The sequence below is a fragment of the Dasypus novemcinctus genome, chromosome 8 (assembly GCF_030445035.2).
Source record: "Dasypus novemcinctus isolate mDasNov1 chromosome 8, mDasNov1.1.hap2, whole genome shotgun sequence".
Taxonomy (NCBI): domain Eukaryota; kingdom Metazoa; phylum Chordata; class Mammalia; order Cingulata; family Dasypodidae; genus Dasypus; species Dasypus novemcinctus.
In genome coordinates this window covers 109,679,518-109,701,517 of record NC_080680.1, presented here as the reverse complement: position 1 = coordinate 109,701,517, position 22,000 = coordinate 109,679,518, and the positions used below count along the sequence as shown (strand labels likewise).

Below are 22,000 nucleotides of genomic sequence, written 5' to 3'. Positions count from 1 at the left end.
CACTGCCAGGACTGTGCGTGCTTTTGCCATAGCCTGGGTCATCTGGCTCTGGTGAGAGACAAACCACGTTAGGGATCTCATGCACATGGTCTCCCCCAGTGGATGCTTGATGCTTGTCGGCTGTGTACTCACTTCTGGCTTATCAGATAGCCCTTTCCATACTCACACAGAGCAAATGCCTTCCTTCTGCTGAGGCAGAGGGTATGTATTAGGTGTGTGTATAGGAAGGAGATCAGCCAAGAGCTTAGTGGGTAGAAGAGTATTTTTTTTCCAGTAGGGATGAAGCACAGCTATTGGTCCATTGCTCCTGGAGGTGCAGGTACCAGTTTGGGCAAGAAGGAAATGGACAGGTAGATTTGCATCTGAAAGGCCTTCTAATTAGGACCCAAAGAGGCATGCCATGAAAGAAAATATCACCCACAGGACCAGGCTGGGCCAGGATCAGTTCTGATAGGGTCACCATTAGCCTAAACGATAAAATCTTTGGATGAGTAGAAAAAGGCCCCTCCTTTGTGGAGACAGAATATGAAAAAATTCCCTCTCTGGGAAGACACTGTCCTCTGACAGCTGAGTGAGCAGAGCAGGGCTGGGTAGTGGCCCCCCCTTATGCCCTGGCCAGTCAGCTTTGTCAAATGAGTGAATTCCATAACCATGTACATTGGCTCTGGGTCCTCAGAGAGAAATACAACAAACATGTCAGAGTGCAGACCATGACTAATAACCATCATGACCCTGGGAGAAAGAGAGGTCTTGTGCCACCATCCCAGCAATGACTCAGAGTAAAATAACATTAACAAATTTTCAGAAGCTATAAGCACAGAAAGATAAATGGTAACTGACAGCAGACCCAAGAAAGCTGAATCCTGCTCCCACAACAAGGAAAGTCAAGAAGCCATTAGAATTACACCAGGGAAGTGAGTGTGGCTCAGACAGTTGGGTGCCTGCCTACCACATGGGAGGTCCTGAGTTCAGTTCCCAGTGCCTCCCAGAGAAGATGAGCAAGGCAGCAAGCTGATGTGACAGGCTGGTGAAGCAAGTTGATATAACAAGATAATGCAACAAGATAACACATCAAGGAGAAATAACAAGCAGGGAGTGGATGTGGCTCAAGTGACTGGGTACCTCCTTTCTATATGGGAGGTCCCGGGTTTGGTTCCCAGTGCCTCCTTTAAAAGGGAAGATGAGCAGGCACAGAGAGCACACAAGGAACAGATACAGAGAGCAGACAGCAAGCACAAACAACAGGGGGAGGAGGGAAGAAATAAATAAATTAAATAAATCTAAGGAAAAAAAAAGAATTACATGGAACCGGCCCCTACCTCAAACAGGCTCAGAATCAGCCTCTCCAATTTTCTCAGTAAGTCTGTTATTTTGAAGCAAGTTTCACTTGCTATCATGAGAGTGTTGTACCACAAGTGAGGCCAACAGAAGCCCTGAAGGGACCCTTCTAGCTCTCAGGACAGTGGCTACAGAGTTGACTATAATAAGGTACAGGAAGCTCACCCGGCATTTCACTCCCTCTGATACGTTGAATAGAGGTGGGGCAGGGAAGTTTTGTATGTCTGGCAGATCAAGGGGTGGGCCTCTATCCCTAGGTTTGTAAAACTCCAAGTGGAGCTGCAAAAGCAGAACGTTTTGGGTAGAAGTGTCCCAAGGCAAAATCACCTCTTGTATCCCTTGTTATCCAGGTTTTCAGAAGCACTGGATAAGCAGGATCCACTATGCTTGCCAGGAAGCCTGTGGCCAAGAGACTTTGGCAAACCACTAACCCATGCCTCTTACTGCTTCTACCCCCAAATTCCCAGGCCCTGGAAAAGGTCTTATAAGGAACTATTTTTCCATACCTAATAAATGTGTTCAGCTATATGGATAAGAATACCCAGAACTGCAGGCATAAGTCCAGGTTCTGTGGGGGTCCCCATTGTGATACTGCATTTAACATCCTGTCATAGCTCCACATGAGCACAGAGGCAATGTCCAAGAATGTAGAGGCCTATAGCTTCCCACAATACTTCAGCTGGAGCAGAGTGTAGGGAAATCTATCACATGGTCTGTGATCCATGCTGAGACCCTTTCAGGAGGTCCACAAGATCAAAACTGTTTTTGCAATAATACTGAGATCATGTGCCTTTTCCATTGCATTGACATTTGAACTGATGATGCAAGAGCAATGTGGACAAAACTGCTGGCACAAATAAGACAGAGACACCAAGATGTACTAGTAAACTGGTAGTCACTGTATTCTTAACTGCCACACGTTCATACCGGAAATGCCAATTTCATTTTTAAATATTCTTGATGAAGCAGAAAAATATTGATTTTATTAAATCTCAACTCTTTTTAATATTCTGTGTGATAAACTTGGCAGTATGATTAAGCTGCATACCATGGTAAATGTTTGTCCTAAGGAAAAACACTTGTGCAATTTTGAGTTACAAGCTGAACTAGCACATTTTTTCATGGAGCATGATTCTTACTTGAAAGAGTAGCTGACAGACAAATATGCTTATTCAGATTTGGGTATTTGGTAGGCATTTTATCAAACTTTAAAGTGAGCCCAGCACATCAAGAAAAACAACTGGCAGTGTTTATTGCCAATTACAAAATTTAAGTTGTCAAGGAAAAATTACAATTTTGGAAAACTTGTACCAGCACCATGAACTTGACAGCATTCTGGTAGTTTCTTAAAGACTTTCCTATCTTTAAGTTGACACATTTTTTATTGATATGAACAGGTATGATATTTTGATATTGTTTTTATAATAAAATGTGTCAACATTTGGAAGATCTACATAACTCAGTGAACTAATATTGTAACATGATGAACAGGTAAAAGATTCATTCAAAAAATAAAATGGATTAATAGATTATAATATCACTGAGTATGTAAAGTTCCTTGATGTATCTTCAAATTTCACATTACAACTAACCTTTGAGAAACTACAACTTGTCTATCATTTGGTGTAGTATCAAAGAAGAACATCCAAAATTTTCTAAAAAGACTACTAAAACACTACTCCCTTTTCCAATTACATATCTGTGTGAAGCTAGATTTTCCTCATATACTTCAACCAAAACAACATGTCACAACAGATTGAATGCAGAAGCAGGTGTGAAAACCCTCCTTTCTTCTCTTAAGCCAAGCATTTAGAGATTTGCAAGAATGCAAATAAATGTCCCTCTTCTCACTAAGCTTTTTGTTTTGAAAAACAGTTATTTTTATTAAGTATGTTATTTATGCTAACATGTATTAACTTTATAATTATTTTTAAATGAATACATAATTTAAATGTCATATTGGAAATTTAATTTGGAAAATGTAGTTTTCATAAAATTGTATTATTTGTGTTAATCAGCTTATAACTACTTTCTGATGAATTAATAATCAAAAATTTTTCTTACATTTATTTTCTATTATGGTAAATTCACCTATAGAAACAAAAGCTAGTTAGGTTCTCAATCATTTTTAAAGTTCGAAGGGATTCAGAGGACAAAAAGTTTGAGAATAACTGCCCAAGAGACTGTATTTTTGAAGTTCAAAAAGAGCCAGAGTATATTTGAAGCTTATTCACTGGCAGGTCCATGAGAAGGGACATAGAAGAAGTAGGGCTTGGCTATTTTCTTAAACAAAGTTGATCCAGTAGTCACATGCACCATTTCTGTTCACATCCCTTTGGCCAACATCAGTCACTTGGTTATATCCATTGACAGGGAAATATTGTCTCTACTTGGGCAATGAGGTGGTCTTTGCCATAACATCAAAACTGGACATTGGGGGCACTCAAAGGTAAACTTTTCTGAGTTGTGTTACAGTAACCAGCACTGCCTAGTCTAGGGCTCATGTGGACCATCTTTGGGGAATACAGGAGGCTGTGAGCTAATAATCCACAATACTTCATTCCAATAGGTTCAGCTGAGGATGGCTTAGAAAGTGGCCTTTATAAATGTACATATGGGCATATGTCCACTCAAAGTCTCCCTTATATAATGGCTGGGTCTAAGAGCCAACATAGGAGCAGGAACAAGCAGATACAAACACTGATCCTGCATAGTCAAGACATTCAGGCAACTATGGTCCCTCTGTAGGAATGCTGAGTGGAGAATGGCTCCTCATTTCAGGTTTCAATGTGTCTACTACGACAAAGGAGACTAGCTGCTCAGGGGACTCTGGCCCCAAAAAAGGACAGTTGCCCTTCCTGAAAGAAAGCTCCACCTCTCTTGTTTGCTCCAGGAAGACCTCCCATAAGCCCCACGTCTGACCAGCCACCAGGACTCCAAGGGCAAGTGGGTACAGTGTGTCCTCCTCTGAGGCCTGAAAGCACTGCAGCTGCACTAGTCATCAGGAGCTGTGAGCTCAGCTCACGTGATTCAAACAGGAGAGCTGACCACAAAACTCAGCTGCTTGCTTCAGCAGATCCCCTGTACAATTCAAATCATTTCACTTCTTTCCATCTTACTCTTGGCCTTTAAAGTGAAGGATAAGAAAAATTTGTTCAGTTCACAGGGCTGTTAGGAAAATCAAGATATAATTTGTAAACACAGTGCACCAAAAAGGGGCAAAAGAAAAATGAGCAAAGAAGTTAAAATGCAAGTAGCCAGTAGTTACGGCTACTACCTCTGCAGTCTTTGAGTCGCTTGTGATTTCTGTGTAATAATGCTCATATATCCATCCTTCTTGCCATGCAAAATTGTTTTTTAATTAATCCTTCCTCTCAGCTTCCAGAGCCATCATTAGCAAAGCTGATATACCAGGGCTTTCCTTCACCTTCCCATCATATACTCATAAAACAGGTTTTATGCCGAACCTATGATAAGATAGGTACTTTTTCAAAAAATGTTCTACCTTTTGTTTTAAAGATACATAAATCACACAAAATGTTACAGTAAAAAATATAAGAAGCTCCCATATACCTCACTCCCCACACCCTCCACTCCTCCCACATTGACAACTTCTTTCATTAGTGTGGTGCATTCATTACATTTGATGAGTACATTTTGGAGCATTGCTATGTAGCATGGATTATAGTTTATGTTGTAGTTTACACTCTCTCCCAGTCCATTCAGTGGGTTATGGCAGGATATATAATGTCCTGCACCTGTCTCTGCAATATCATTCAGGACAAGGACAAGTCCCAAAAATGCCCCCATATCACACCTCTTTTTCTTTCTCTCTACCTTCAGCAACTCCTGCAGTCACTGTCTCCACATATAATTTCTTCCATTGCTAGAGTCATAATAATTCTATAGTAGAATGCCAGTAAGTCCACTCTAGTCCATATTTTATTCCCCCAACTTGAGGACCCTGGGATGGTGATGTCCACCCCAACTCTAAATTGAGAGGGGACTTAGATCCCACATAGCTGATGGATGGGATTCTCCTGGTTGCAGCTGTAGACTTTCTTGGTTCCCTGGTGTGGTGGTTGGCCATCCTCACCTCCCTGTTAGCTGAGCTAACCTGAGTAAGTCCAACAAACCGGAGAGTAGGTGTTGCAACTCTGCTGAGGCTTAGGACCCAGCTGGAACATAGACAGTCCAGAGATTCCAGTCTCCTGAGCATATACCAACCCCAGTGCCAACCACAGGTTCAGCAAAAATGACAGAAGAGGCATGCACAGAGAGTGCACATCTAAGTCCAACTCCATCACACTCAGGAGCACAAATTCCAAAGTAGGCCCCACTGGCAAGGCACTGAACTCCAGAGCCACTGTCATGAACACAGGACCAGGTGTCTCCATAGCCCTCAGGAGCTCCACTTCCTGGTGTTGTATCTACTTTGGCTGTCTCTGAGATCCTGCTGAGATGTATGTAAGTGGGACCCCTCTGATGACCTCCCAAGTCATTTTGAAGTCTCTTAGTCATATAAATTCATTTGTCTTTACCATTTCCCCCCTTTTATTCAAGGTCTCTTTCTAGTGCATCACCAGTTGGTGTTTGACAGTAATCCCTCAGTGCTAGGGAGGCTCATCCATGGGAGTCATTTCTCTCTCTGGGGGGGAAGGTAATGCATTTACATGCTGAGTTTGGCTTAGAGAGTGGCCACTTTTGAGCAACATGGAGGCTCTCAGGAGTAACTCTTAGGCACCCTGCCACTCTAGACCTAGTTGAAATTTCCAGCACACAGGATCATGAGCATAATCATCAGTATCAAGAGCCCATTATTGGACCATCTTCTTCTCTGGTCTTTTCCCTTGTACTTGGGGGATTGTTGCTGTAACACTTTGGGACTAAAAAAATATTGCTATCCTTAAGGATTTCATAGCATAGTTTAGAAGTATGTAATCATATGTGATCCAACGTCCAGTGCTGTAATAAAGGAATGTACAAGGAGTAGAGGTAGCCCAAAAGAAGCTATCAGTCTGACTGGGAGTGGGGGTACAAAGAAAGGACTGAAGGAAACTTATCTTCATAGAGGAGAAGATCCTCTAGTTAGGAATTTAAGGAGATGGCAAGAATTCATCACGAGATCGTGAAAATTTTTGAAATGTTAATGGTTCTGATAGAAGGTATTTTGAATCTAGTGTCTTCTTATCAATTATCTAATTCATTAAAGAGGGTTTTTTAATTTCTATTATTTTATTTTTTCAGGAGGCACCAGGGATTGAACCCAGGACTTTGGACATGGGAAGCAGGCATTTAACCAACTGAGCTACACCTGCTCCCCTCAAAGAGGTTTTAAATGATGATCGTTTTAGGCAGGAAGTTTAATAGAGCTGGGGAAAGTGATTATGACAATGATAGACCAATGAAGGAGATGACTTTGGTAGAGAGACCTTGGAAATGCCATCTGTGTAGGTAACATCTATCCCTAAACACAAATATCTCTCAAATGACTAATATTTAGTATAAAAAGAAGTTATTTGAAAATTTTACATTTTAAGTTGTAACAAATGTTTCACACCAATGCAAAGAGTTGGTGGAGGGGTGATGTGTGAGACCCCTATGTGATGTTTTGTATGTTTATTTTGTAAGTCCACAGTCTTTATTATACACTTATTGTTTATGTGTATTCATGTATGAATGCTATACTTCAATAAAAATAAAAAAATAAAAAATAAAAATACATTTCTTCCAAGTTTTTCCTTTGACTTTCATGATCCAAAACTTGAAAACAGTAAATTATTTGCAGATATATTTTCAGTTTTTTTATGTTTGATTTCAAAATTTGAGTTCTGTTTCTATTGCTAAGTCTACCAGTTGTGTAGGAAAAAACTTTTAAAACCTGTTCTTTTGTTGTTCTATACCATTTTAAAAAATCGATTTTCTTAGAGGCAATTCCTAAAATCATATTTCAACAGTGATTTTAAACATGTCTGTTGTACATAGTCCAAGTTAACTACTAACTAACAATTTACTAATTTACTTTCCTTTTTGCCCAAACATTCTAAAATTATTACGGATTGCTCAAAGTTACTTGAAACACAATGAGGTATTTAAAAATCAGTGCTTTATGGCTTAAGTATAGAGAGAGAGTTTTTCTAGTATAAATTATTTGGGTGCTTTTAATAAAGAATCAAAATACTTACAGTCATATAAATTTTGAGACCCCCTTGTCTCTTGCAACTGTAGTAATAGCTTCCACCTCACTTCAAAAGAAGGTGATGAGATGGGGAGGCGTTTTCGGGACTTGGGGTTGTCCTGGATGGTGCTTCACGGACAACTACGGGACATTGTAGATCCCCCCAGGGCCCACTGGATGGAACGTGGGAGAGTGTGGGCTATGATGTGGACCATTGACTATGGGGTGCAGCGATGCCCAGAGATGTACTTACCAGGTGCAATGGATGTGTCATGATGATGGGAGAGAGGGTTGCTGTGGGGGGAGTGGGGGGTGGGGACGGTGGAGTTGAATGGGACCTCATATTTTTTGATGTAATATTTTTTTTAAAAATGAATTAATTAAAAAAAAAAAAAAAGAAGGCACAGACAAGTTAAAGAGAGTGGAAGCAGGGCTGGACCCATCTTGGAGAGGCAGTGACAGGGGTCTGGGAAGCCCTCCCTCAGCTTCAGAGACTAATAGGCCTAGAGATACCTCACCTGCATTCCATCCTTATCTTTCTTGGCTCCTAGGAGCTATATTTCAGAGGCTGCATTCCACTAAAGAATCATAAAGCCCTGTGAAATAAATCCGAAATGCCACACACTCAGGGTAAAGCTGAGGCCAGGGTAAATGTGTGCCCAGGCAAACACAGAAGAATCGTAGGCAAGCTTGAAATATGTTCCCCTTCACCTGAATTACATTTTGCTGTCTATGACAAAATTTTAGAAACAAATTAAAGGTCAACAAGATGTCAAATAGGGAAGCGGACATGGCTCAATTGATAGAGTGTCTGCCTACCAAATGGAGGGTCCAAGGGTTTGATACCCAGGGCCTCCTGACCCGTGTGGTGAGCTGGCCCATGTGCAGTCCTGCTGTGCACAAGGAGTTCTGTGCCACGCAGGGGCAGCCCCACGTAGGGGTATCCCACATGCAAGGAGTGCACCCTGCAAGGAGAGCCACCCTGCGTGAAAAAAGTGCAGCTACCCAGGAGTGGTGCCGCACACACGGAGAGCTGACACAGCAAGATGATGCAACAAAAAAGAGATGCAGTTTTCTGGTGCCGCATGACAATGCAAGTGAAAGCAGAAAAACACACAGTGAATGGACACAGAGAGTAGACAATAGGGGGGAAGGAGAGAGAAGTAAATAAAAAAGAAAAAAAAAGCTGTCAAATAAGGGCAAATGTGAACTCTTTCGAGAGACTAGAAATATTTTTTCTTATTTGTATGTACAGTTGGGAAAAAAAAAGGTAGAAGTTTCCCAGATGTTGTGGGGCCAGGGGCTAAAGTCCAATTGCTTTCAATTGCTAGAGAAGCAGGAGAGGATGCTTGACATAGCATTGCCAGGCATAATTTAAATGCCACGATTCAGGAAGTTTAATTAGAGAAGGGAGAAATGCCCTGTATTAATTTGTTTCATCAGCAATTTCTCCAACTATAGAGTCTTTGAAATGCTATAGTCCTAGGAGCTGCAAAGTGTACAAATGACTCCTTGTGTTCCTTTTTATTCCATTTCCTCCTTTCATGTCAGTTTTTCCTTACTTGGTTTTAAGCAAAGTACATATTTTAACATATCTCCCTCCTGAAATACAAAGTAACACAGATGTTTTTGAAAAGTGACCATTCTCTTTTCACTCATTCTGATTTTAAAATCTTCTTTTCATTGAATCAGTTCAGATACTAGAACATCTGTTTTAAATATAATGTTTTTGGTAGATTTTCCTGCCACATTTTTGTGAAGTGATACATGTGCTTATTGGTTCATCTTGAATTCAGGGTGAAATGACGTCTGATTCTTTAAAATGTGAAAATATGTATGAGGAAATGGCTATACTACTCATATTTAGAACACTATGTTTATGGATACATCCATCTGTGCCAAGAGATTTAAGACATGCATATGGGAGGGAGGGGTAAGAAAAGATGAGCTTTAGCTATATCCATAACATTTTATTTCTTTAAGAAAAAAAATAGCTGAAGTGATTATGAAGTGATATTAACATCTATTAAATCTAGGGTAGGGTATAGAGGCCACTTGCATCTGCCACAAAAACAGTCACAAAACCCTTGGGAATAAAGCTAATGCCATGTTTTCATGAGCTGTAGAGATATAAAAGATGAGAAGAAAAACTATCATAAAGATGCATGGTGTCATGGTACAATGGGAAAAGAACTGGCTTTGAATCCCAGCTCTGTCACTTCTTTAGATACAAGCTAGGACATGCTACTTAATCCCTCTGAGCCTTAGTGCTCCATTTGTGAAAAGAGTACAGTAATACTTATTTTGCAGGTTATGGGGAGTAATAGGTATCCTTCATACATGTAGAATTCAAAACAATTACCTGTTTCTTGCATAATCTCTAGTGTTGATTATTCATCAATAGTTGGATAAAGATTTATAATCTACTTCCCAATTGATTTTTAGATTCAATGAAAAATTCCAACAAACATATTCCCAAGTGATACACTTTATAAAGTAATCGTAGCAGTAAATTAATAGTGTGAAATGCAATATGCAATGAGGGATCTGAATATAGAGAATTAAAATAATGAAAAAATTTAAAACTATATATTGAAATGGGATTATTGGAAATAACTTTCCTTAAAAATATATTAATTTTGTGGAAAAGGGAAGTTAGAGGAAATCAATGGAACTGACTAACCAGAAGGAAAATTAATAATTGCTTTCACAGATGTTATCTCATTTAATACAATTGAACATACGTAAGCCTTCCTCCCTTTCAGTGCTCACCTTTCATCTTTTTCCAGGAGGATTTCTTTTCTGCCCCTCCTGACATAACACTCAGACACTTGCACAGTTTGGGGGGCTTGTTCCCAGTTCCCCATTAAGATGAATTCACCAACGTAAGTTACAGACATATACCTTTATTCTTCAGATTGCCCAACAGTTAACTGTTGATTCAGAGCAGACACATGGATTTCTGTAAAACAAACAAATAGTAAAGTCTAATCTATTTGAAGGAATTTCCTGTCCCTATAATTAGCTAAGAGCTTACCCATCCTAAGGTTGAACTAAGGAGGGGCTTCTAGTTATTGACCACCTGTTATAGCTAAGCATTGTATATGCCTTATCCCTTTACATTAAGTCTTAGAACAACCAAACTTAGCCATTTTGTTTTAGAGATGAAGAAATAGCGATCAAGAAAGAAGTGAATTAGTGCATGCAACTAGCTGAGGGCAGGATATGGACCCAATTGCTTGGGTTCCAGGAGAGTCCATTCCATTATTCAGTGCCTATGAGCCACAAGTCCTTCCCCAGGGCAGCATCCTAGCAGAGTTAGCAAGGGATTCCCATCACCCCCAAGTTATACCATGCTGTTTGCAACTTCTAGGCATTCTCAAGTATTAAAGCTTTGTAGAAAGGGATGATATCCTACCAAAACCCTCCACCTACCAACATTATTCTCCTCACTTCCCTCAGTTTGTTAGCTAAAATACACACAGAGATGAGGTAGCTCAGAGAACAAAGATGGCTTTTCTGTTTGCATGTTTGTCTTTGCTAGAAGAGGGTGGTCTGCTGCAAGTCCCTGAAAACTGTTAGCGTCTGTTGCAGCCATGTCACTGCAAACCAGGTGCTTCTGATCAGCAGAGTTCCATTCCAGTGAATAACGTCTTAAATCTCAGGGGAACATGAAAAACTCAATATCCAAATTCTGTGAAGACCAAGATTTTAAAACCATTTATCTATGACTTATATGCCAAACAGTTTGACATTAAAAAGTGGTGTGGCAACAGTTTGATTTGGGAAGATCAAGATTCATGATTCCAATTCAAGCCAGTATATCTAAGCACTCACAAGACTTAGGGAAATTATGTAAACAGCAGATTTTTTTTTCCATTCTACTTGTTCATCATTCATTGTTAAATGTTGCAAGTGGAGTTTGAGTCTCATCCAATTGGAGTTCATTGCCCTAAGCTTCTACTGAAACCTCTGTAATGAAATAGGCACATGCCATAGGAGAGCCTGAGACAGTAAAAGAGCACCAGTGTCATTTGTTGGTCCATCGCCTCCAAATGCAAGGATTTATGGCTGTAACTTGGAGAGTTAACAGAGTTCAAAATAACTAAACCTTGCTCTTATTTTTAAAAATTCTGTGAAACACATCTGAGTTATAATGACATCTGGCTAGTGATTCCCCATTTAGCTTGTCCACTTCTCACTAAAAAGACTATGAAGATACAGGAAAAAATATGAAAACGGATCACAAACTAAGACTAAATCATTAAGCACCTTCCAATTTAGATGACCTCTATAATCTTCCTAGAAACATGTAGGAATTTTATCTTCATCTTTATCATTCAAAAATGTTCCTAGGATGTATTTGATTCTAGATTTCCCTTCGTTACCCTTGCTCAGGTATGTTTTCTTATCTTGTAGGTATAACGGTTCCTACTGTTCCATTTGTTCAGGGACTCTTTTTCTGGGATCACCAGTTTTGCTGTGAGGAAACTTTGATCTTGTCTTCCACTTTCTCTTTCATCATTTTCCTTTTCTTCTGCATTCTGCAGGAACACCTCTATTTTGGATTCTACTTTACTGATGACATTTTCCGTAGTCCCAATTTCCCCCCTTTCTCCTCAAATGCAGAGTTCAATTATCATGTTTTTAAATTCCTCATAGTTATTCTTTCTCTCACCTGGTGACTTCATATGTGCCCACTGCCCATTAAATTACCAGGAACAATCAAATAGTGATTACATACAAATGATTGAAACCAAATTACCTTTCAGTAATGGAGGCAAGAAATTCATACTTTCAAATATATAGAGGCTTAGAAAATGTACTATCCATGTTCAACTTTTGGAAAAACTTTTGATTATTACTTCCATGTGATTTTTATACAAACAGCTAACATGAGGCAGAGAAGAAAATAAAATGAGAGGGGGCCCACACTGTTTCACATGCAACTCTCTGATAATTAAAGAATTAGAGGATAATGGGTGCTTTTGAAATTTCAAAGCAATTGCTAATAAAATTGCAAAGGCTTGCAGAAGGTAAAAGCAAAAAATACAAAAACAAAAACAACATACTCCATAGAACAAAAGATAGAAAACAGAAAATGCAAGAAGGAAATAAAGGAAAGCATAGAAAATCCCAGAAACAAGAAAAATATAAACTAAATAATAATAAAATGAAAATTGAATCAACTCCCCTAGGAAATGAAGTCTCTCAGGTTGGGTCAGAAAACAAAGTTTATCTATATTCTGTCTCTAATGAAATAAACTCAGAACAAAATAACACAAAATATTAAAATAAAGAAATGGACAAAAATACCAAGCTAATGCTGGCACAGATAAAGCAATAGTCATAACTTTAATATAAGACAAATTTGAATTAAAGGGGAAAACCATGAATTGGATCAAAGAAGGCCATTCATATTAACAAAGGAGCTATTTCAAAATGAAGAAATAATTCTCATGAGTGTTTATATACATTTTAATGATGCATAAAAATAGATACTCATAAGAACACAAGAGTATTAAGAAACATTAATATTATTTTGGTCAAACTACTAACAACCTTTAAGAAACAATTGCTTTGACTGTGACCAAGAGATGATACTTAAGTTACTTTAGGTGTATAACTTTACAGCCTACGTAAATAAGAGTTTCTGAAGAATGCTCAAATCAGTGAAGGCGTGGCCTAAAACAAGCCAAATCTTATAAATACTTGTTCTGAGTTAAAGCATATGCTATGCCCTCTAGGTTATTACCTCAGTTGTATAGGATTTTGTCTCCTAGTTCCCTTTAAAAGAGCATCTTTTGCTTCTAGGGAAGAGTACATGGTAATATCAGTGAATTCCTCAGGTATAAGCTCTTGAACACTTCTCCTGCCATTCCTTGGTCAAAAGAAATGTTGCATGGAATATCATAACAATGGATAAAGCCACCCATAAACCCAGAGAAAGTAGCACTGACAGGGTGAGGCACAATTGTCAGGAACTTGTATGTGTTTCTTTGACGATAAATTGCTGCCTTGTGATAGTAATGGCAGATAACCTTAGGGAATAATCCACATCATGGTCTTAGCATCGGACTCTGTTATTGGTAGGGTGGACAATGATCAGGATAGCAGCCAAAGTAGACTTAGTAAGGGGAAGTCCACACTTGGAAGCTTATGGTTACTTTGTACATAAACCCATCAAACAAACCATTCAATGGAAAGAGGCTGTCTGACATTCACAGATGTGTCATCTTGTCCACCTGATTGTTGAGTTCTTCCTCTGTAACAGGTATCATCTGGTGGGACACAAGTATCTTCACACTCTTTGGCTATCCTGAATGATCTACCAATATATCTTTTATCCAATCCTGTTCTTTCCAAGGCATAACAGTCACAGAATTTATTTGCCAGTATTAGGCATGCATATATCTTACTAAAGCATAAAGGTACTTTCTATACCTTGTTTACCAAATAAAGTAGCATAATGCCATAAGTGTAATAAACTAGCATGATGTTCTGTGTATATCAAAATACCCAAGTTCCTCTAGGCTGTATATTACACAAATTAAAAGAGGTAACATTGCAATAAGTCCAGGCAGTAAAGTAGTACTGTTCTCTCTACCAGGTTAACTGCTATTAATTGTAATAACTAATTAGAATTGAGCAAAAAGCATTTTCTTAGTCCATAGCTTTAAATCAAATACCAGAGATACTTTATTTGTTCCAGTTAAAGCTATCACATTTGGAAAAGCAGATGCAATCAAAGGTATCACGGATGATAATTTGAAATCATGATGCCACTTTGAGCAGCAGCGATCTACTTTCTCATTCCCCTCTATAACCCCAAGCTGAGAGATTATTGCCATTATATAAAAAAGTCCAAGAATCCTCATCCTGAGGGTATGATTCTAGGCCTACCTTTGGTACCAAGTACCAGTTGAAATTCTGACAAGAAATAGAATTCGGGAAACGGACTTTGGCCCAGTGGTTAGAGCGTCCATCTACCACATGGGAGGCCCGCGGTTCAAGCCCCGGGCCTCCTTGACCCGTATGGAGCTGGCCCATGCGCAGTGCTGATGCGTGCAAGGAGTGCCGTGCCACGCAGGGGTGTCCCCCATGTAGGGGAACCCCACGCGCAAGGAGTGCACCCATAAGGAGAGCCGCCCAGAGCGAAGGAGGGAGCAGCCTGCCGAGGAATGGCGCCACCCACACTTCCCGTGCTGCTGACGACAACAGAAGCAGACAAAGAAACAAGACGCAGCAAAAAGACACAGAAAACAGACAACCGGGGGAGGGGAGGGGAATTAAATAAATAAAAATAAATCTTTAAAAAAAAAAATAGAATTCATCCTAGTATTTCAAAGAAGAAACTTTAATGAAAAGACTACTTAGAAATATGTGGGCAGAATTAAAGAATTTTGAGGTACCAAAATATCAGCATTAACCAGGGAGCCATTATAACCCCTAGGCCTGAAGGGACAAAAGGAGGAGAGAGTCTTAGTGGAACCCACTGAGAAGAGCATGTCACCAGTGGAGTCACTAATATTCACAGCATTCACAACTGTTGCCAGAGGTGCAGCAATGAACCAAAGAGCAAGGAAGAAATATTTTTATTTCTTTCCCATCCCACCTTCTGATCTCTGTAAGTCAAAACCAAATGGAGAGAAACGGACTTTGGCCCAGTGGTTAGGGCGTCCGTCTACCATATGGGAGGTCCACGGTTCAAACCCCGGGCCTCCTTGACCCGTGTGGAGCTGGCCCATGCGCAGTGCTGATGCGCGCAAGGAGTGCCCTGCCACGCAAGGGTGTCCCCCGCGTGGGGGAGCCCCACGCGCAAGGAGTGCGCCCGTGAGGAAAGCCGCCCAGTGTGAAAAGAAAGTGCAGCCTGCCCAGGAATGGCGCCGCCCACACTTCCCGTGCCGCTGACGACAACAGAAGCGGACAAAGAAACAAGACGCCACAAATAGACACCAAGAACAGACAACCAGGGGAGGGGGGGGAATTAAATAAATAAATAAATCTTTAAAAAAAAAAAAAACCAAATGGAAGTCAGGTGGCAAGAAAGTCTAACTAATAGGTTGAGAAAAGGTCAGCCTGGCAGGGTAAACAACAATGTAGAGATGGGAAAATAATGAATTTGAGGGTGGAGAGGTAAACAGAGAATAATTTCTTCAGTAATGCATAAAGAAAAATTATTTTCAGATAACAAGTGCCAAACTAGGTGATCTACCTAAAATACATAGAATTTATTGCGTAAAGATATTTCTACAGGTGTCTTTTGTTGACACTACTATACTGGTCAGCCCAAACCAACTCAATACCTTCTCTAGGAATTGTATCCTTCCTTACCATTATACCTATATGGTCTGAAGAACAGAATAATCCAGTAAACACAGTAGGATAAAAGAATAAAGCAGAGGTGCTGTGAGAGCATGGGAAAAAAATGAAAAAAGAACATATATAGAACAGTTCCTTATCAGACTAATCCTGAAACACAGTAATATATTGCCATTGACTTCCATGGGGTTCACTACAATCCTTCAAACAAATCCATCTAACATGCTTAAGGTAGTTAAAATTTGATTTCTTCTTAATTATAACCCTAACTAATAGATCAACTTTATAAGCACACGCAGTTCATTACAGTCAACACAACTTTATCGTTAACAAACTTTGTCAATTAGAATTTGTATCAATGTTTCTTTCTCAAGTCTAGGTGAATTTTTTTGAAAAAAGTATGAGAAATTGATTATAATCTAAAGTACAGTACATATATTGATCAAAGAAGAGCCAAAAAAGAAAGAAATTGGTGAGAGGCTGTTCACAGATTCTACTACAAAAACAAATAATCCCATTAAAATTTTGCAGGCAGTTCGAGAAAGAGTTCACTGCAATATGTACATAAAATTTGGTGTGGAAAGTGTGGAAGATGATCCTTGTAGATTTTTTAAGTGGTGAGGTGTTTGACAACCAATTTTATTTCATTTTACCTATGTACTCACATTTCAGAAATTAATAACAGGTACCTCTTATCTTCCTCAAACCCCACCAAGACCATGGCGTAAGAAATCTAGGGAAGCAGACGTGGTTCAACTGAGAGAGCATCTGTCTACCATATGGAGGGACCAGGGTTCAATCCCCAGGACCTCCTGACCCATGTGGTAAGCTGGCCCATGTGCAGTGCTGCCACACGCAAGGAGTGCCGTGCCACGCAGGGGCGCCCCCATGTAGGGGTGCCCCACATGCAAGGAATGCACCCATAAGGAGAGTCGCCCATGTGAAAAAAGCGCAGCCCGCCCAGGAGTGGTGCCGCATACACAGAGAGCTGACACAGCAAGATGACACAATAAAAAAGAGACAGCTTCCCAATGCCACTGGATAATGCAAGCAGATGCAGAAGAATACACAGCAAATGGACACATAGAGCAGACAATGTGGGGGAAGGGGAGAGAAATAAATAAAAAATAAAATCTTAGGGAAAAAAGAAAGTCTAGATACCCACACCCCTGCAGCAATAGAAATAAAAGATATTCTAGAGAGAGAAAAAGTTTATTGCTAAATTTCTCAATCTCAGATTTCTATACAAAGATCTAAGCTTAAAATATTTATCTACTAGAATAAATATCCTCAAGAAAACAACATCATTTCAATGTTCTCTTCCCAATCCAAGCCTACTTTGGCAAGTAAAATGTAATTTGATGTCAGAATTATCACAGAAAATCAGTTTGGGTATACGTTGAGAAACATACTTAAAATATTCTGGTCCTGCTTCAAGAAAAGTTAAAATGACTTTGCTTGGTTGGTTGCACTTAGTTACTAGTGGCCTGTTAGTTCTCCTCTGAATTGCTATCATGAAACACATTGATCATTGTCTGTAATCATGGGGTTTTACTGTTTATATTTGAGAGATGTTGCAATATTGAGTAGGGAAGTCTCTGTCACAGAGGGGAAATTATTTAGACAATAAATGGTTACTTACAAATAAATCCTGTTTGTTCGTGTTTTTGTTTATGTTGTAATTACCAGACCTAAATGAATCTTTGCATTTAGACATGTCCTGATTCCCAAATCTCCTTCAGGCGATTTTTTTTTTCTTTTTCTTTTTCTTTTTTTAAAGATTTTATTTATTTATTTATTTATTTATTTATTTATTTATTTCTCCCCATCCCCTTGTTGTCTTTCACTTGCTGTGTCTGTTCATCTTCCTTGTTTCTTTAGGAGGCCCTAGGACCCGAACCTGGGACCTGCTCATGTGGGAGGGAGCCTAATTGCTTGAGCCACCTCTACTTCCTCTTTTTTTTTTTTTTACAGGAGTTTTAGAATACATAAATGTTATATCGAAAAAATAGGGGATTCCCATATACCCCACACACTCTCCCTCACACAATTTCTCCCATTAACAACATCTTTCAGTAGTGTGGTACATTTGTTATAGTTGATGAAAATATATTGAAATATTGCTGGTAACCATGGTCTATAGTTTGTTTTACACTTTGCACCACACAATTTTATAGGTTTTCAGAAAATGTATTGTGGCTTGATTGCAATATCATGCAGAATGACTCCAATGTCTCAAAAATGCCCCATGATACATCTATTCTTGCCCCTTTCTCCCCTCTGAACCTCTGATGACCAGTGTCTTTACATCAATGTTACAATTTCTTCCATTCCTAGAGTAATAATAAGTCTTCTTTAGTCCATAGTTGCATCCCATCCCTCCTTATGTTTGTTTGTTCCTCTACCTTGAGGATTTGGGGATGGCGATGTCCACAGTGCTTCCACTTGAGAGGGGGCTTATATCCCATGGGGCAGATAGATTGAACTGTCTTGCTTGCACTTGTAGATACTATCTGTTTTTTGGGATAGGCATTGTCCATCGCCATCCTTTTTTTTCATATTTCACATAATATATTTATATTTCATATAATGTATTTAGTTAATAACAGGGCAATCATACAGTATTTGTCTTTTGTGCCTGGCTTGCTTCACTCAACATGATGTCCTCCAGGTTCATCCACATTGTCATATGTTTCACAACTTCATTTCTTCTTGCCACTGCATAATATTCCATAGTGTATATACTCCACAATTTGTTTCTCCATTCATCAACTGATGGACACATGGGTTGTTTCCAACTTTTGGCTATCATGAATAATACTGATATGAACATCAGTATGCAGTTATCTATTCGTGTCACTGCCCTCAGTTCTTCTGGCTATATACTTAGCAATAGTATTGCTGGGTTCCATGGTAAGTCTGTATCAACTTCCTTAGGAATGGCCAAACAGTCCTTCACAGTGGCTGTATCATTTTATGTTCCTGCCAACAGTGAATAAGCATTCCTCTCTCTCCACAACCTCTCCAACATTTCCAGTTTGCCAACTTTTTAATAGCAGCCAATCTAATAGGTGCGAAATTATATCTCATAGTTTTGATTTGCATTTCCCTAATCACTAGTGATATTGAACATTTTTTTCATGTGTTTCTTCACCATTTGTATTTCTTCTTTGGATAGTTGCCTTTTCAAGTCCTTTGTCCATTTTTTAATTGTATACTTTATCTTTTTATTGTTGAATTATACAATCTCCTTATGTGTCATGGATACTAAACCTTTTTCAGATATGTGACTGTCAAATATTTTCTCCCACTGAGTCAGCTGCCTTTTTACCCTTGAATTTTGAGGAGGTCCATTTACCTATTTTATTTCTTTGTTGCTCATGCTTTGGGCATAAGGTTAAGAAACTACCACCTACCACAAAGTCTTAAAGATGTTTTCCTATATTTTCTTCTAGGAGTTTTATGGTTATTGCTTTTATATTTAAGTCCTTGGTTCATTTTGAGTTAATTTTGGTATAAGGGTGAGATAGAGTCCTCTTTCTTTCTTTTGGCTATGAATATCTAGTTTTCCCAACATCATTTATTGAATAAACTATTCTGGCCCCACCGAAAAAATCACTTAACTGTAGAGGTGAGGGTCAATTTCTGAGTTCTCCATTCAGCTCCACTGGTCAATCTGTCTGTCCTTATGCCAGTACCATGCTGTTTTTACCACCATAGCTAAGTAATATGCTTTAAAGTCAGGAAGTAGAGTCCTTCAACTTCATTTTTTAAAAGACATTTTTGGCTATTTGGGGCCCCTTACCCTTCCAAATAAATCTCATTATTTGCTTTGCAATTTCTGCAAAAAAAAAAAAAAAAGGCCTTTGGGATTTTTATTAGGATTGCATTGAATCTGTAAATCAGTTTGGGTAGAACTGACATCTCAATGATAATAATAATTTCAATCTTTTTAAATTTATTAAGACTTGTCTTGTGACCCAACATATGGTCTATTTGGAGAAGGATCCATGAGCACTTGAAAAGAATATTATCCTGCTGTTTGGGGGTGCAATTCTCTATCATATTATTCAAATTTATCATATAACTCAAGCTCTCTGTTTCTTTATTTATCCTCTATCCAGATGTTCAATCCATTACTGAGAGTGGTGTATTGAAGTCTCCAAATATTATTGTAGAGACATCTATTTCTCCCTTCAATTTTACCAATGTGTGCCTCATGTATCCTGGGGCACTGAAGTTAGGTGCATAAATATTTAGAATAGTTATTTCTTCTTGTTGAAATGCCCCTTTTATTAATATATAATGACCTTCTTCATCCCTTATAACAGTTTTGCATTTGAATTCTCTTTTTTGTCCAATATTAGTATCACTACTCCAGCTTTTTTTTGGTTACTATTTGTGTGGAATATCTTTTCCAACCTTTCACTTTTAACCTGGTTGTGTCCTTACATCTGAGGGGAGTCTCCTGTAGACAACATATAGATGGCTTATATTTTTTATCCATTTTATCAGTCTGTGCCTTTTGATTGGGGAGTTCAAGCCATTAACATTCAGTGTTATAACTGTAAAGGCAATACTTACTTCATCCATTTTGACCTTTGGCTTTCTGTTGTCATATTGTGCTATAGTCTGTCTTTTTACCTTTTCTAATAATCTTTATTTCTACACTCTTCTCCAAGGTTCTCACCATCATTTGGGTTGCAGCATTCCCTTCAGTACCTCTTGTAATTTTGGTCTTTTGGTAACATATTCTATCATTTTTGTTTCTCTGTGAAGACTTTGAATGCCCCTTCATTTCTTGAAGGACAGCCTTGCTGGATACAGAATTCTTGGCTGGTAGTTTTTCTCTTTCAATACCTTAAATACATCATACCACTTTCTCTCTCCTACATGGTTTCTGATGAGAAGTCAGCACTCAATCTTATCAAGTTTCCCTTGTATGTGATGCTTTGCTTTTCTCTTGCTGCTTTCAAAATTCTCTCTTTATCACTGATATTTTTCATTCTGAATAGTAGGTGTCTCAGGGTAGGCCTATTCGGATTTACTCTGTTTGGGGTTCCTTGTCCTTCTTTAATATTGAAATTTATGTCTTTCATAAGGGTAGGGAAGTTTTCAGTTGTTATTTCCTCAAATATTCTTTCTGCCCCTTTTTCATTTTCTTCTCCTTCTGAGATATCAATAATGCAAATGTTTTTGCATTTCACATTGTCATTCAATTCCCTGTGACCCTGTTTCATTTTTTCCATTCTCTTCTCTAGTCTTTTCCTGTTCAGATGTTCTGTTTTCAAAATCACTACTTCTGTCTTCGAGAAATTCAAATCTGCTCTTATGTGCCTGTAATGTATTTTTTTACATCTTTATTTATTTATTTTTTGTCTTTATTTATTTTTTTAATATTACATTAAAAAAATATGAGGTCCCCGTATACCCTCCACCCCCGTCATCCCACTCCTCCCCCCATAACAACAATCTCCCCCATCATCATGAGACATTCATTGCATTTGGTGAATACATCTCTGAGCACCACTGCACCTCATGGTCAATGGTCCACACTATAGCCCACACTCTCCCACATTCCACCCAGTGGGCCATGGGAAGACATACAATGTCTGGTAACTGTCCCTGCAGCACCACCCAGGACAACTCCAAGTCCCGAAAACGCCCCCACATCTCATCTCTTCCTCCCATTCCCTACCCCCAGCAGCCACCATGGCCACTTTCTTCACACCAATGCCACATTTTCTTCGATTACTAATCACAGTAGTTCATGAATAGAATATCAGTAAGTCCACTCTAATCCATACTCTATTCCTCCATCCTGTGGACCTTAGAATGGTTATGTCCACTCCACATCTATATGCAGAGAGGGCTTAGATTCCAGTTACATACTTTCACTTGCAAGCAGCCTTGGCTCCCTGGTGTGGTGGTTGACCTTCTTCACCTCCATGTTAGCTGAGTGGGGTAAGTCCAATAAACCAGAGTGTAGGAGTTGCAAGTCTGTTGAGGCTCAGGGCCTGGCTATCACATAGTCAGTCCAGAGATTCAGGTCCCCTGGGTATACATTAAACCCCAACACCAACCCTGTAATGTATTTTTAATCTCATCTATTGTGGCTTTCATTCCCATAAGATCTGTTACATTTCTTTGCAGACTTTCAAA

General features: G+C 39.1%; 1 protein-coding gene across 4 annotated transcripts in view; it reads right to left on the bottom strand.

The window, feature by feature from the left end:
* The window catches only part of LPAR1 (lysophosphatidic acid receptor 1), a 410,361-nt gene that overhangs the window by 258,629 nt on the left and 129,732 nt on the right, over positions 1-22,000 (bottom strand). For all 4 annotated transcript variants that reach the window (XM_071217066.1, XM_071217070.1, XM_071217069.1 and 1 more), the window contains one exon: positions 10,289-10,478. The gene's annotated coding sequence lies outside the window, so the exon portion shown is untranslated. The remainder of the gene's footprint in view (positions 1-10,288; positions 10,479-22,000) is intronic.